Consider the following 14,886-nt stretch of genomic DNA (forward strand, 5'->3'; position numbering starts at 1 on the left):
CTGATGGCACTCTCTCCTGGAGCCCCCTCTCTAGTTATAACCGAGACCTCATCCACTGCCACATCAGAGGACCACTGGCATTCCTTCAACACCACTGCTGATTGTAACCACATTATCAGAGCTCTGGAGAGGAAACTACACATACTCCTCGATGGAGGACGCTCTTCCTCCCTCCCAGAACATCAGTGGCCACACTTCCCTCTAGTTTGCAGCCTCAGCCTTCAACTTGAAGCCCAAAAGCTACAATTGGGAAAGGACTGCTTATTGTTTTAAGTGAAGGATTTTGCAGATGGAAATCTAACTTCTAATGAAGATAAAAATCAATTTCGTGCCTACCCCTGTTCTCTCTCTCTCTGTCTTCCTCCAGCTCTATTCTCTGAAAAATGCAGCTCGGGAAAATACGGCTCCGGGGAATAATGGAAGTGAGAAAGCTGTGTAGCCTGAGCTGAAAAGCAATTAGTTGTCCCCAGGCCATCTCCAAACTAGCAGAGACGCATCCCTGAGGCCGGAAGACATCACTGTGATTTAGTTCTGTGTTGGTCGGTTTGCTGACAACATGCTGTGTGTCCTGGGGCCTGATGAAAAGTGTTCACCACTTGTCTAGCTGGACGGGACCTTTCCAGGGCCCCAAGAGTCAATGGGTAAGAAAGAAGACCAAGGTAGATGTATCTTGGAATATGTGGCTAGTCGTGAGCTGTTGCTTTAAAAATGGTAAATTAAGATTCTGAGACCAGGTGTGGTGGCTCATGCCTGTAATCCTAGCACTTTGGGAGACTGAGGCAGGTGGATCGCTTGAACCCAAGAGTTCAAGACCAGCCTGGGCAATGTGGCAAAACCCTATCTCTACAAAAGAAATACAAAAATTAGCTGAACATGGTGGTGCACGCCTGTAATCCTAGCTACTCAGGGGGGTGGGGTGGAAGAATTACCTGAGCCCAGGAGGCTGAGGCTGCAGTGAGCAGTGATCAGGGCATTGCACTCCAGCCTAGGCAACAGAGTGAGACCCTGTTTAAAAAAAAAAAAAAAGATCTGCCTGCTTGGTTTTTGCTGGGCACTGCTTTTTGTCTGGAAAAAACAAACAAAAATATTCCCTTTATAGTATTGTTTTCCACAATGTGAAACTCAGATGTCCGTATTTGAGAGATGCTAATATGAAAAAAGAAGTCCATGGTCAAATAAGTTTCTTTTTTATTATTGTATTCATTTTATTTTATTTTTTGAGATGCGGTCTCACTCTGTCGCCCAGGCTAGAGTGCAGTGGTACGATTATGGCTCGCTACAGCCTAAACCTCTACAGCCTCAGGTGATCCTCCCACCTCAGCCTCATCATCCCCGAGTAGGTGGGACTACAGGTGTATGCCACCATCCCTGGATAATTTGTTTGAATTTTTAGTAGAGACGGGGTTTCATCATGTTGCCTAGGCTGGCCTCCAACTCTTGGGCTTAAGTGATCCGCCCGCCTTGGCCTCCCAAAGTGCTGGGATTACAGGTGTGAGCCATAGCACCCAACCTACATAAGGTTCGTAAGTTCTTTTTTAAACGTTAAACAGCTTTTTTTTTTTTGAGACAGAGTTTCGCTCTTGTCTCCCAGGCTGGAGTGCAATATGGTACATCTCAGCTCACTGCAACCTCTGCCTCCTGGGTTCAAGCGATTCTCCTGCCTCAGCCTCCTGAGTAGCTGCAATTAAAGGCACCCACGACCACACCCAGTTAATTTTTGTATTTTTAGTAGAGACTGGGTTTCATCATGTTAGGCAGGCTTGTCTCCAACTCCTGACCTCAGGTGATGCGCCCACCTTGGCCTCCCAAAGTGCTGGGATTACAGGTGTGAGCCACTGCGCCCAGCCTTTTTTTTTTTTCTTTTTGAGACAGAGCCTCACTCTGTCTCAGTGGAGGCTGGAGTGCAGTGGTGAGACCTTGGCTCACCGCAACCTCTGCCTCCCAGGTTCAAGTGATTCTCCTGCCGTAGCCTCCCGAGTAGCTGGGATTACAGGTGCCTGCCACCATGCCCAGCTAATTTTTGTATTTTTCATAGAGACGGGGTTTCACCCTGTTGGCCAACCTGGTCTCCAACTCCTGACCTCAAGTGATCCACCCACCTCGGCCTCCCAAAGTGCTGGGATTACAGGCGTAAGCCACCACACTCAGCCCCTTAAACAGCTTTTAACCGTAAGGGACTTCTCGGAGACTTCAACAGGAATGATGACTTGAAGAAGACCATGTGATAGACGGCAGTTGATGGCAGTTCTCAGATGTGTCTGCCGATGGTCACCCTTTTCAGGAAGGCAGCTCTTGGAACTGTTTTTCGGTGTCACATATTTTGCGACTGTATACCTGTACCTCATTTCCAAGACCTTCATTTTTCTGTTGATGTTTCAAATCAGGTGACTCATGCCTTGTAGTCATTTCTCCTTTACATGATGATTTTTTGAAGTAATTGACCATTTTTGACCACATTTTATAAAAGATTAGTCCGTCAGCTTAAAGTAAGATGGAGACTATTTGAAGTTTTCAGATGGCGATCTCCTCTGCAATACTGATGAGGACACTGGGGCCTGGAGACTTGAAGCAATTGCCCAGGCCCCTCAGTTTCCATGCATGGCCTCCTTTGAGAACAAGATGGCCTGTCTGTCCTGGCCTGTCCCTAGTCTCTCCTTGATCCATACTTCTTGAAAGGATTTATTCAGGCCTCTTCCGCCAAATGCTATTTAGTCATATTCACTTTGTCCAATTTTGAATTGGCCTATTCCTTGCCAAATATTTTTTGGTAACATACTTGAAAGCAAAGTGATAAATTGGGAACAACCAGATCATTCCTTTGGAACAGTGTCTTTTTCACTAGCCAGGCTTTCCACCTGTGAGGTCAGCTCTTCCTTCCAGGATTGTCACCACATCTAGAGGTTTGGCCCAGCCAATGGCAAGAGGATGAGAGGCTCCAACTGCACAGAACGAGGACCTGGAGTTAGGTCTCTCCAATGAGGTGGGATAGGCAAAGTCTCATGTCAAAGGGGTGTAGCAACAGCATACTGTGGTTCAGGCAAACAGTTGGCACCAAAGTCTCCAAAGGCTGGGAACTCCATGAAAGGCAGGCAAGCAGGCAGTTGACAACACACTCCAGCCGTCAGCCCAAAGGACAGGGCGATACTCTGGATGCTGCGATGGGAACTAGAGATAGATGAGGCTTCGGGAATTAGAACTGAGACACAAGGCCAGGCTCAGTGGCTCATGTCTGTAATCCTAGCACTTTGGGAGCCTAAGGTGGGCAGATCACAAGGTCAGGAGTTTGAGACCAGCCTGGCGAACATAGTGAAACCCCATCTCTACTAAAAACACAAAAAAATTAGCTGGGCATGGTGGCATGTGCCTGTAGTCCCAGCTACTTGGGAGGCTGAGGCAAGAGAATTGCTTGAATCCAAGAGGCGGAGGTTGCAGTGAGCCGAGATTGTGCCACTGCACTCCAGCCTGGGCAACAGAGCAAGACTCTGTCTCAAAAAAAAAAAAAAAAAAAAACACTGAGACACAAGATCAGGACTTAAGCAGTGATGAGGGGAACTGATGCCTAGTCGAAGGGTATGACACTGAGCAGCTCTTCAGTCATCCCTGCCTCATGTCATGATTGCACCAGAGATTTCTGGTGGCACTGGAGCAGGGACAGCAGTGGAGGGCTAAGGGGATCATAGGTAGGAAGAGGGAGAGGCAGAGGCTAAGAACCAATAGTGCTCCAGCTTCTCTATGGTAATACTGGGAATCCTTGTCTTTCTCACCAGCCTCACAAATTCCCTGAAGGTGGGGACAATGTCTGTTTCCATCACTGTCATGTTGCCTGTGCTGCCCCAAGGTGTCAGTAAATTCTTCCAGAATGAATGAGTGAATGAACTGAACTACTTAACAGCAGTGGGGATGGAATTCGGTTAGCAGGGGAGAGGATGCTCAGGACGCTGGAGATCCACATCCCTGCAGTGCTGAGGGCAGATGCAGCCAGAGCGCCCCATTGGGACACAGTGATTTGTCCAGACCCCTCAAGCCGTGCGGCTTATGTGTAGGTCGTACTGACCAGACAGCCCGAAGGTGGCCTGAAGCTGAACAAACCTGGATCGAAGCAAATGCAGTTAGATCCCAAGGCTGCAAGTCTGGTCTTGTTTTGAACAATTTGGTAAACATTTAGCAGGGCCGGGTGCGGTGGCTCAAGCCTGTAATCCCAGCACTTTGGGTGGCCAAGACGGGCGGATCACGAGGTCAGGAGATCAAGACCATCCTGGCTAACACAGTGAAACCCCGTCTCTACTAAAAAGATACAAAAAACTAGCCGGGCGCGGTGGCGGGCGCCTGTAGTCCCAGCTACTCAGGAGGCTGAGGCAGGAGAATGGCGTAAACCCGGGAGGCGGAGCTTGCAGTGAGCTGAGATCCGGCCACTGCACTCCAGTCTGGGCCACAGAGCGAGACTCCGTCTCCAAAAAAAAAAAGAAAAGAAAAAAAAGAAAACATTTAGCAGGACCTGTTTCACCTCACTGAGGATAAAAGAGAAGCTTTGGCTCAAAATCCTAGTGCCAGAATTTCTGGCCAGCAGGGACATTTCCAAAGTCACCCACGAAATGTTTCCCGATTACGAATTGTAATTTGGAATTTCAATGTCGGGAAAAGGACAGCAGATCAGACGTTTAAAAAATGCACAGCCTCCAAGGTAAAAATAGTGGAGGAAAGTCAATACCAGCTTAATTTTGAGTAATAGAGGCAGGTTTCCTCCTAAGCTAGCTGCTTGGCTTTTATTTTTAAATCATTTCTCCTGATACTTTGAAACGCTGTTGTGTTCTGAGTCACTGAAGAGTTGGAAGAAGTCAATTAATTTTTAATGCAAAATGCAGAATTTGGAAGTGCCTGAGTGGCTTTTGGAGGGTGGCAGGATTCCAGGCCAAGGCCACAGAGTCTGGAGTTACAGGACTTGGGCTGTGGTGAGGAACTTCAGAGTCACTTAGCTCATCAGCACCATCTTGATGGTGTTCTTGTTGATGAAAAGTTTCAGACTAAATGCTAAATACTTTCAAGAGGCAGAATCTGGATTTTGTTATTGTTTTGTTTTGTTTTGTTTTTCTTGTACTAGGTCAAGTGTCTTAGGAGTCCTCAAGTGAAGTCTTTGTAACTCATCTGTCCTCGTAGATCGTCTCACCAAGAGTTAGATTCTCGGACAGCCTGAGGCAGACTCTTCTTTTCCGAAGGATGAAAAGCATGTCACTGGAAATATTAGTCAGGCTGAAGAAAAAGCGTTATGAGTTCTGCATAATCACAAAGAAAGGGAAAGTAGGTCACATTTGGAGCTTGTTCTGTTTGTGGAGGAAAAATAAAAGAGGATGAAAAAGAAAATGTCAGATAATTTAGTTCTATCACAGCTTCTTAAGCCAAACCGATGGTGTCGGAGGCTTGAGTTCTGACACCATCCTCGCACGCTCAGGTCTCCCACAGGTTTAAAGAAAATCTCCCAGAGCTGGGCCCAGAGATACTGCCAGACAACGGGAACCGATGGAACCAATTGAATAGGATTCCCCGTATGTGCTTCAGAGAGAATTTCATTTGCAGCTGAATGGCAGGCTTTTGGATTGGAAGAGAGCATTTGGAGGGCTTGTCTGGGTTTGCAGAATTCATCCTGAGTAGCTGCCATCTGAGGTGACCCTGAGTCACCCCCAGTTTCCAGTTCACTGGCTGCCATTGGCTGTCAGTGGGGTCAGGAATTATTAACAGAACTATAATACTCCAGGCACCCAGAATATGTTCTACTTCCATTGGCCTTTAGGGTTGTGAGATTTCTTGGTCCAGGCTAGATTCCTGGAAGGAGATGCTACTAGCAAGCTGTGGCCACCCCAGAATAGCCTGATATAAATGGAACCCAGCGGCTGGGAGAGCTCCACACACTTAGGTTCAGAGGGATGCTTTATGTGCAAAGCACCAAACCGGGGCACTTTCTCTGCTGTGGCTCCAGCTCACTTAGAGCCTCAAATTTAGAAAAAAACATCAGGATGCCATGAACGGCCTCAACTCTAGGTCTTATCTTCTGTCTTTTCACTTTTTTTTTCCCCTTCTATTTTTCATTTAAGTGCCCCTCAGGTTTTGCAGGAGTTGTGGTCTTGAAAATGTGTGTGTTTTTTTTTGCTAAAGAAGCATGTATGGTCCAATCATTAGGGAAGCTTGCTGTTTATGGAAACACTGTGTGATGCAATTTACGAAGGGAAAATCCTTTGGATGTGCAAATAAGCATGATTTAATGAAACTGCCCTGGGAGTCTAATGTATTTGCTGTTTATAAATTGGGAACCTCTGTGACAACAGATACAATTCTGCTACTTTGTATTTTACAAAACAGGAAATCGACAGTGATACAGGGACTGTCTGTGACTCTTTTAATATTCATGTAACTATTCAGAGCTAGGGGAGATCTCAGTCTGTGTGGATGTTGCAGTATATTTTGGTATTTATCTTTTGCATAGCTACCTGTCATCCCTAAGCTTATCATCAGCACCATTAATAACACTGAGTCAGTGCCTACTATGCATGCATGGGGCACTGGGTTTATTAAAGTCTATTACATCCTGGGCTGATGGGGGTGTTTTGGAAGTTCTCAAGGCCACCAAAATCTATGTAGATTTGCATTGTGTGTGTATTGTGTAGATTTGTGTGGTTAGGGGAGACAGAGGAGATGGAGTTAAGATGAGGTCTGGCAGGTCTGCTGTTGGATTGGCCAGGGTCCAGGAACAGGAGGTCTAAGTCAAAAAGGAGGCCGGTGTAGGTACCGGAGCCCAGACCCAAACTGAAAACAATCACTTCCTCATCAGCAAGAACAAGAACAGTGTGGTAGACCAGAAAGACAGGAAGATTGCATGAGGCCAAGGTCGACTGCCTGGCAAGTTAAAGGACGGGTGATGCAGGAGTGACTGGGTGTAGTGGGCAGGTCTGGCTCCTTCACTCACTGCCTGGGTGACTATTCCCTTCTTAGGCCTCAATTTCTTTAACCTATTAAATGAGATAATTAGATTAGATGAGCGATTTTCAAATGTACTACTTTTTAGGCCCTGGAACCCTTTGTTAAACTAAGATTTTGATACAGAATCCCAATGTGTAAATCAATGGAGGTGGCGATGCCCCATCTGGTTGGCGTGGGGGTGGGAGGAACAGGATTGGGCATGATGGATATAGTGAGTTCTAAATTTCTCTTCAAAGAATCAGTATGTCAGAATGTTCAGTTCTTTGTCCTCCATTTTAAAGTTTAACTTCCTCGTAGTTTCAGCAAACAACCTTTGCCACCAGTTTTAATCAGTAGTTCACATCTGTTCCCCAGGTCACCTGCTCTGTCCTAACTCATCCTGGTCACTTGCTCTGACCTAAGTCACCTTTAGTTACCTGTTCTATAACCGTCTTTCCTGCCAAACTGCTCACCCCGCCACTCTAGCTCATACCCTTGCTCTCTTTAAAATAGTCAATTGGAATGACCTTAGACTGTGTGGTTCAACCCTAGCCAATAGGAGGACGACACAACAGTAGGGGCTACCTGCATCAGGAATAAGAATTCCTTCGCCTCCCTTGTTCAGGTGTGCTCTTGCCATTGCCCCATCCGCGAGTTGCACCCTTCTATAGAAGTAAAATCGCCTCGCTGAGAAAATTATTTGACTGAGCGCTAGTTCTTCTTTTTGGCACCAAGGAACAAGCATTTGTTTCTAACTGGTACCTTAGCCCCAGCCACTTGGCCCCTGTCTTACGGATCTAGGTGATTCCTTGACCTTCCAGGCACATTAGAATATGCAAGATTGGATAAACTTTAAATTTCTATCTTAAAAGTTTGGTCAACAAGACTTTGGAATCAGTGCTGCCTCTTTTTTTTTCATGGTTTCCTAGACATTTTTTCCTGGAGGGCACCTCCTGTTTTTAGAAGAATTACACCTGCACAGAAGCAGGCCTCTCCATCAATCACAGACCAACCAGAAGTTTCTGCAGGCCAACTGAGTAACTGGAGCAAGGAGACCATTGATTGAAGCTGGACTATTGTATGGACACAAGTGTTGTTCACTGTGTGCTTCAGAAGGTTCCATGGAGTGTCAGGAAGCCCCTCTTGTCCCAGCTTTCTCATGTTCATGTGAGACAGGGGACTTTGGAGGCAGCACGCAGTTCTATGGGATTAGGAAGTGAAAGCCATTGAGAAGCAACATGTCCGTAACACCAACATTCACCCGACAGTCAAAAGTTGCTGGTACAGGGAGCATGTAGGAAGTAGGAAAAAACACGATGGAATTTTACTTACTTTCCTGCAGAGACCATAAACTGGTTCCAAAACCAAGTCAGATTGGAGCTAGTAGCCCCTTTCCTTTACTCAGAAAAGCTCCTAGACTTATTTAATCATGAGACAATGGGAGCTCAAGTTTCATTCTAACTATTCAGCAAGAAATTTTGGGTCTTATGATATATTCAGTATAGTCTAGTGAAAGGCAGACACGGTGGCTTATGCCTGTAATCCCAGCCCTTTGAGAGGCCAAGGCTGGTGGATCACTTGAGGTCAGGAGCCCGAGAGCAGCCTGGCCAACATAGCAAAACCCTGTCGCTACTAAAAATACAAAAAAAAAAATTAGTCAAGCATGGTGGTACATGTCTGTAGTCCCAGCTACTTGGGAGGCTGAGGCAGGAGAATCGCTTGAACCCAGAAGGCAGAGGTAGCAGTGAACCAAGGCCACGGCACAGCACTGCAGTCTAGGTGACAGAGCAAGACTGTCTCAAAAAATATTTATATAGATATATCGATTTATCTACCTAGAAAAAGAGAGAGAGAGAGAGAGATAGTCTAGTGGAAAAAAAAAAAAAAACCCTGAAATTCAGTATTCATACCTGGATTATTGTCCCAGCTCAGCTCCTGGCTGTATGACTTTGGACAAGTCACTTGGGCTTTCTGGGCCTTTGTTTATATACTTGTTAAACTGGGAAAGCACCCAACTATGGCAAGGATACAATGAGATCATAGATGTAAGAGTGTTGAGAGTGATCTACCCGCTCTACAGACATCAGGAATAGCTAGCATGCAGCTGGTGAAAGCTGATGTTAACATCTTAGAGGGATGGTGTTTCAGCCACAGAGTCCCAGGGTGACCTGGGCAGAGACTCCTGTTCTCCCCAGCTGTTCACCCCTCCTTTGTTAAATCACCAATAACAGCTTTATGCCCAGAACAGAGGTCCAGAAGCCAGCTCACCCCAGCCCTAAGCCTGGTGTGGGCTGAGCTGGGGCTGTGTCTTCCTGGAGCCTGGCATCTGCTCACCTGTTCTTATTTCCTGGAGTTCCACTTCACCTGGGGATAGGTGGGTAGTTCAGATTTCACCACCACCCTACACAGAGGGTGAAAACCTGGGAGGCCAGGGCAGGAGTATATGAAAGAAGAGGAAAAGTGTGAATCAGAGCTCAGAAGGGAAAGAAACTACCCCCTTTGCCAAAAAGTTGATTATTGTGCAGAGAATAGAGGTTCACTGTAGAAAAAAGAAAACAAGTCAAAGAAGATGAAAACTACTTGTTAGTGGCCGGGTGCAGTTGCTCACACCTGTAATCACAGCACTTTGGAAGACTGAGGCAGGCGGATCATGTGAGGTCAGGAGTTCGAGACCAGCCTGACCAACACGGTGAAACCCCATCTTCACTAAAAATACAAAAAATTTAGCTGGGCGTGGTAGCACACACCTGTAACTCCAGCTACTTGGGAGGCTGAGGTAGGAGAATTGCTTGAACCTGGGAGGCGGAGGTTGCAGTGAGCAGAGATCACACCACCATTGCACTCCAGCCTATGCAACAAACGCAAAACTCCATCTAAAAAAAAAAAAAAAGCAAAAAAAACAAAAACAAAAAACTACTTGTTAGTCTCACCACCCAGAATGAAAACAGTTAGTGTTTTAATGTTTTAGCTATTTTACTTCTTGACTTTTTACACATACACCAATGTGTATATAAATAGAACTTTAAAAATGGAAAGGGATCATACTCCTTAGTGTGCTGTTAAATGTTTAACAAATGGCTGACAGGGAGGGGCCATCCTGATTTGTAGCATTTGCCAATTTCCATGGTGTAAACACTCCCACCATGGCTGGTTTCAAAGTATCAACATGATGTCAACCAGCTTGCAAACTTCCTGAAATTTTAACAATCAGCTCTTGGGAAACAGCAAGAGCCAACTCCAGCATGCTGCCAACTACATTTTGTTTTCTAATTAGCCTTTCTTCCTCACGCTATAGTACAAACGTCTTTAGGCCTAAACTTTTCGAAAGTTGTCTTTCTCAAATTACTTTTTTGAGTCAAAATTGTTTTCCTTTGGGAATCTGGAGCCGATTGTAAATACTGTCCTAAAGTTAGAATTTGCCTGTTTCTCATGTTCCATAGATCCTTGTCTGAGTGGGGAGTAGACCCACACTTTTTTATTAGGTGGCTGGAATACAGACGTAATTTAAAAAAAAAAAAAAAAAAAAGATTAATGTGATGCTGTGAAAGCATGTGGCGGCTTGGCAGTTCATTATCTGTGGACGGATTTGACGTAATAGAGACAATTTTCTCCTTTGCAGCTCCTTCTCCTTGGCCCAGCCAGCTCAGTTCTATGCTTGTCACTCATTACACTTGGCTTTTCTGATGGAAATTGGCCCCTGCTCCATTCTGTCTGATGAGAGTAGGGCTGCAACTGTTTGGCCCAAGTCAAACCTCATAATCAGATCCATGTTTTCCTTGTTGAATGGGAGCTCTGGGAAATTGGAAGGGGAAGAGGGAGTGGAGAGCTGCACTCACAGAGCGGCTGTGTGTGTGTGTGTGTGTGTGTGTGTGGTCATCTCCCACTTGGCTCCAGAGTAACACATTGGCCTTCCAACACTGGTGGACTGTTAGATCTCTGCCAAGAGCCTAGTAGGTGGAAAAACTTGGTGCCAAGGTCTCCCACACTGGGCTTTTAATTACTTTAAAAGAGGCTGAGCTTTGTGAGCTTCTGGTAACAAACCTGGCTCTCCCAGGCCCTGTGGATTTAGATGGGGAGTTTTGGACTAAGGCTTCATGAGTGTGGCCAGCATGTGTTAGGTGGACATGGGAGAGGGCAGTCCACTGTCACAGTAAGAAGGAAAGCCTTGGCCATTCCCACTGGGTCTGGAGCTAGCCAATGGAACAGAGGAAGGCAAGAAGTCTGGTTTGGAGCCCTGACAAGAGGGCCCAACTCAGATTCCTGGAGTGTAAGAGGCCAAGGACAAGGCCCATGTGAATGAGGGGCCTTTATTGGCGGAGCCCCTAGGTCTCTCCAGTCCCCTAGGTCATCGTGGACTCCTCCTCTTCTCTATCCCCTTCCCCACTAACCTCATTCCAAATGGTCACCAAGACTAGTCAACTGTGCCTCTGAAATTGTCCAAGATGCCAGCCCCTTCCCCCAGCATCCCATTGCCACTCCCCTATCCAGGCAGTCACTGGTTCCCATCTGAGCTATGAGGAACAGTCCTCCAACTGCCTCCCTGCCGTGTGGTCTCACTCAGTGCACAGACATCCCATTGTGTCCCTACCCCACTCCCCACACATTGTGTTTTTATTTTATTTATTTATTTATTTTTAGTAGAGACAGGGTTTCACTATGTTGGCCAGGCTGGTTTCGAACTCCTGATCTCGTGATCTACCTGCTTCGTCCTGCCAAAATGCTGAGATTACAGGCATGGACCACCGTGCCTGGCCTTATTTTTTATATTTTATTTTATTTTATTTATTTTATTTTTGAGACGGAGTCTCGCCCAGGCTGGAGTACAGTAGTGCAGTCTCAGCCCACTGCAACCTCCACCTTCTAGGTTCAAGCTATTATCTTGCTTCAGCCTCCCCAGTAGCTGGGACTGCAGGTGCGTGCCACCCTGCCTGGTTAATTTTTTGTTTGTTTGTATTTTTGGTAGAGACAGGGTTTCACCATGTTGGCCAGGCTGGTCTTGAACCCCTGGCCTCAGGAGATCTGCCTGCCTTGGCCTCCCAAAGTGCTAGGATTATAGGTGTGAGCCACCGCACCTAGCTACATTGTGCTTTTAAATCAGTAAAGTAATATATGTTCATAAGCATTTAGAAGATCTAGATATTTAAAGGTGAAAAACCACTCATAGACCTCCTTTCCTGAGATGAAAACAGTCATTTTAGTGAATATCTTTCAAAGACATTGCATATCAATTTCATTTTTAAAAATGAAAACAATCAAAACTACTTTGTAACCCACTTTCTCCTCACATATTATGGCAAACGTTTTCTCATATACATACTTTTCTAAAATGAAGTCACAAATCTGGTTATATCTCTCTCTTGCTTAAAAAAAATTAAACCACTAACAACCAAAACCGATTACCTGTGTGACAAAGGTCAAAATCCACGTGCACTCTGCCCCAAACTACACCTTACACTAACTCCTAGCCCCACCACTGCACACACCCTCCACGCCAGCCCTCCTTGCCTGTTGCATCAACATACCACCTGCATGTTTACCCTCAGGATTCCATAGGACTGGGCTTGTGTAAATGACTCCTATCACCCCCAGTTCCACCTGTGAATTCTGCCATCCTTTAATGTTATTTATGTAGCTGTCCCTAGGAAAACTGGGAATCTCTTGAAGCCAAAAACAGAACTTGTTCAGTTTGTATTTTTAGCAATTTGTGGTAATGCCTGGCACAGGGTGGTGGGCACTCAGTAAATATTTAGGGAATGCATTGGCCTCAATTTGATATGCCTGTTCTCATCTCCTTGGCAGCGTCACGTGTTAGTTTTAATTAGTGTCCACGATGAATCTGTATTATATTTTCTTGCCCACTTTGGCTGTGTTTCTGTCTTGATGTTCTGGAATAAACACTCCTGGCGTGGAGCCATTCACTACTTTAGTTATGTCTTTGCTGGAGGGTGGAAGATGTCGCCAGTTTCCAGTGGCTTTACTGAACCTCTTAGAAGCCCTGAGAAGCAAGCTCACTTTTCCAGAGTCAATAGTCCAGAGTCAAGCCTCCAGCCCTCTTCTGAAGAGTTGATTTACAGGTCTATGGAACTACATGAAATGGGAGAAGCAGCATTGGTAGAAAGTTTGCAGAGTGGGAGTTCTGCCCTTGGAGCCTGGGGACCAGCTCAATAGTCACTGGAGGGGAACGTGGCAGGAAAAGCCAAGCATGTGAGAGTGAGGTGGGTGTGGGGGGAGTCGGCACAGGAATCTCTTCATGGGCTGTGGGATTCTGCGCCTTAAGGATGCCGGGGGGGGGAGGGCGTCAGCCTCTGCCTTTGCCTGTGTTCCAAAGAAAAGTTCACAAGGCAGTTCAAACACCTTGTGCTTTTTCTTGTGGTTGAGACTGTTTAAATATGGAGGTTTTGCCAGAAGGAGGAGTAAGTTTATTTTTGATGTTTCATCAACAAACATTATAGTAGAGCTATTTTTATTCAAAGTCAAAGTAAAGCAAAAACCAGTGTCTATAGAGAAATAAAGATGAGCACATTTCTGCCCTCTGGGATAGAAATAAAGACAGGTAGATCCACTTTTATTGCTGCGAATCTCAGAAGTTTAAATTTGCATTTCTGTCTTAGACATTTCCTTTTAATATGCAGCTCCAAGCACAGAAGCACACATATAACAGGATGTTTTCGAGAGGCTGGTTACAAAAACCCACCCCAAACCGGCTTCAGTGGGAAGGATATTCAGTGGTTCCATAGCGTCCTCAGGGTCCCGATCTCATTTTCCCTCTCACTCTGTGATCCCCAGGATTCAGCTTCATTTAGGCTGGAGCAGGGTAGCAGCAGCAGTTCCAGGCATGTCACTGAGAGCTGATGACATCCAGAGGAAGAAGAGAGACTATCATATCTCAGCACTTTGTCTTAGGAGCAAGGCAACGTTCTCCAGAAGATTCCAGAAGCCGTCACCTCATGTCTCATTGCCCAGTGTTGGGCCACCTGCTCATTCCTGAAACCACTGCTGCAAGGGAAGGATGTCCTTACACCACTGATCAATTAGGCCCTTCTTTAAAGCCGAGGCCTCTCATGTGTGGAGGAGGATGGTTGAATCCTTGCACAAAAAACAGGATTCAGGCTGGGCGAGGTGGCTCACGCCTGTAATCCCAGCACTTTGGGAGGCTGAGGCAGGCAGATCACTTAAGGTCAGGAGTTCAAGGCCAGCCTGGCCAACGTGGTAAAACCCCATCTCTACTAAAAATACAAAAAAATTAGCCAGGTGTGATGGCGCACTTCTATAATCCCAGTTACTCATGAGACTGAGGCAGGAGAATCGCTTGAACCCAGGAGGCAGAGGTTGCAGTGAGCTGAGATTGTGCCACTGCACTCCAGCCTGTGTGACAGAGCCAGACTTCGTCTCAAAAAACAACAATAACAACAACAACAAACAAAAACCCAGGTTTCTGTTGGGGGTTAAAAGGGAGGAGGTGCTGGGTAGACAGTGCACAGTGTTCTCCACAGCCCAATGTGAGCATCTCTTAGAATTGGTCGCCAACTCTATACTTCAGTGTGTTAGCTGCTTAAATTCATTCAAATAAAATCTTACCCAGAAGCATAAGCAAATGAAACTAATAGAATCAGCGCAGCTGTGTTTGAAAGCCTATGAAATGCTATATGTAGTCTTAGGATCATGGTTTGAAAATCACTAGTGGATTACTTCTTGTGATTACCTCAAACATTTTTCTGTTTCTGATCTTCTTTGTCTGTTCCTGATCTTTCATCCTTATGACACAGTTGTATAATGTGAGATAGACGTCTCATTTTGTCAGTGCCTATTGCAGGAGGTCAGTTGGCCAGAGGGGACTAGTATTTACAGGGTTTGGGCAAATAGAGGCATTTAGGGAAGGCAGCTGGGCTGAGAGGAGCAGATTTGGGCATATGAGACCAGACGCAGGAAGAGAAAGAA

The 14,886-nt window shown here is 45.9% G+C and overlaps 1 protein-coding gene and 1 long non-coding RNA gene across 8 annotated transcripts in view; both read left to right on the forward strand.

Annotated features, from left to right (window-relative positions):
- The window catches only part of PDZD2 (PDZ domain containing 2), a 480,351-nt gene that overhangs the window by 129,482 nt on the left and 335,983 nt on the right, over positions 1–14,886 (forward strand). The window lies entirely within an intron of this gene.
- LOC135971250 (uncharacterized) lies at positions 485–5,361 on the forward strand. Its single transcript, XR_010587323.2, has 2 exons — positions 485–641; positions 5,099–5,361. It is a non-coding gene; the product is annotated as an uncharacterized lncRNA (long non-coding RNA).

This window comes from Macaca fascicularis, chromosome 6 (genome assembly GCF_037993035.2).
Source record: "Macaca fascicularis isolate 582-1 chromosome 6, T2T-MFA8v1.1".
In the NCBI taxonomy this organism is placed as follows: domain Eukaryota; kingdom Metazoa; phylum Chordata; class Mammalia; order Primates; family Cercopithecidae; genus Macaca; species Macaca fascicularis.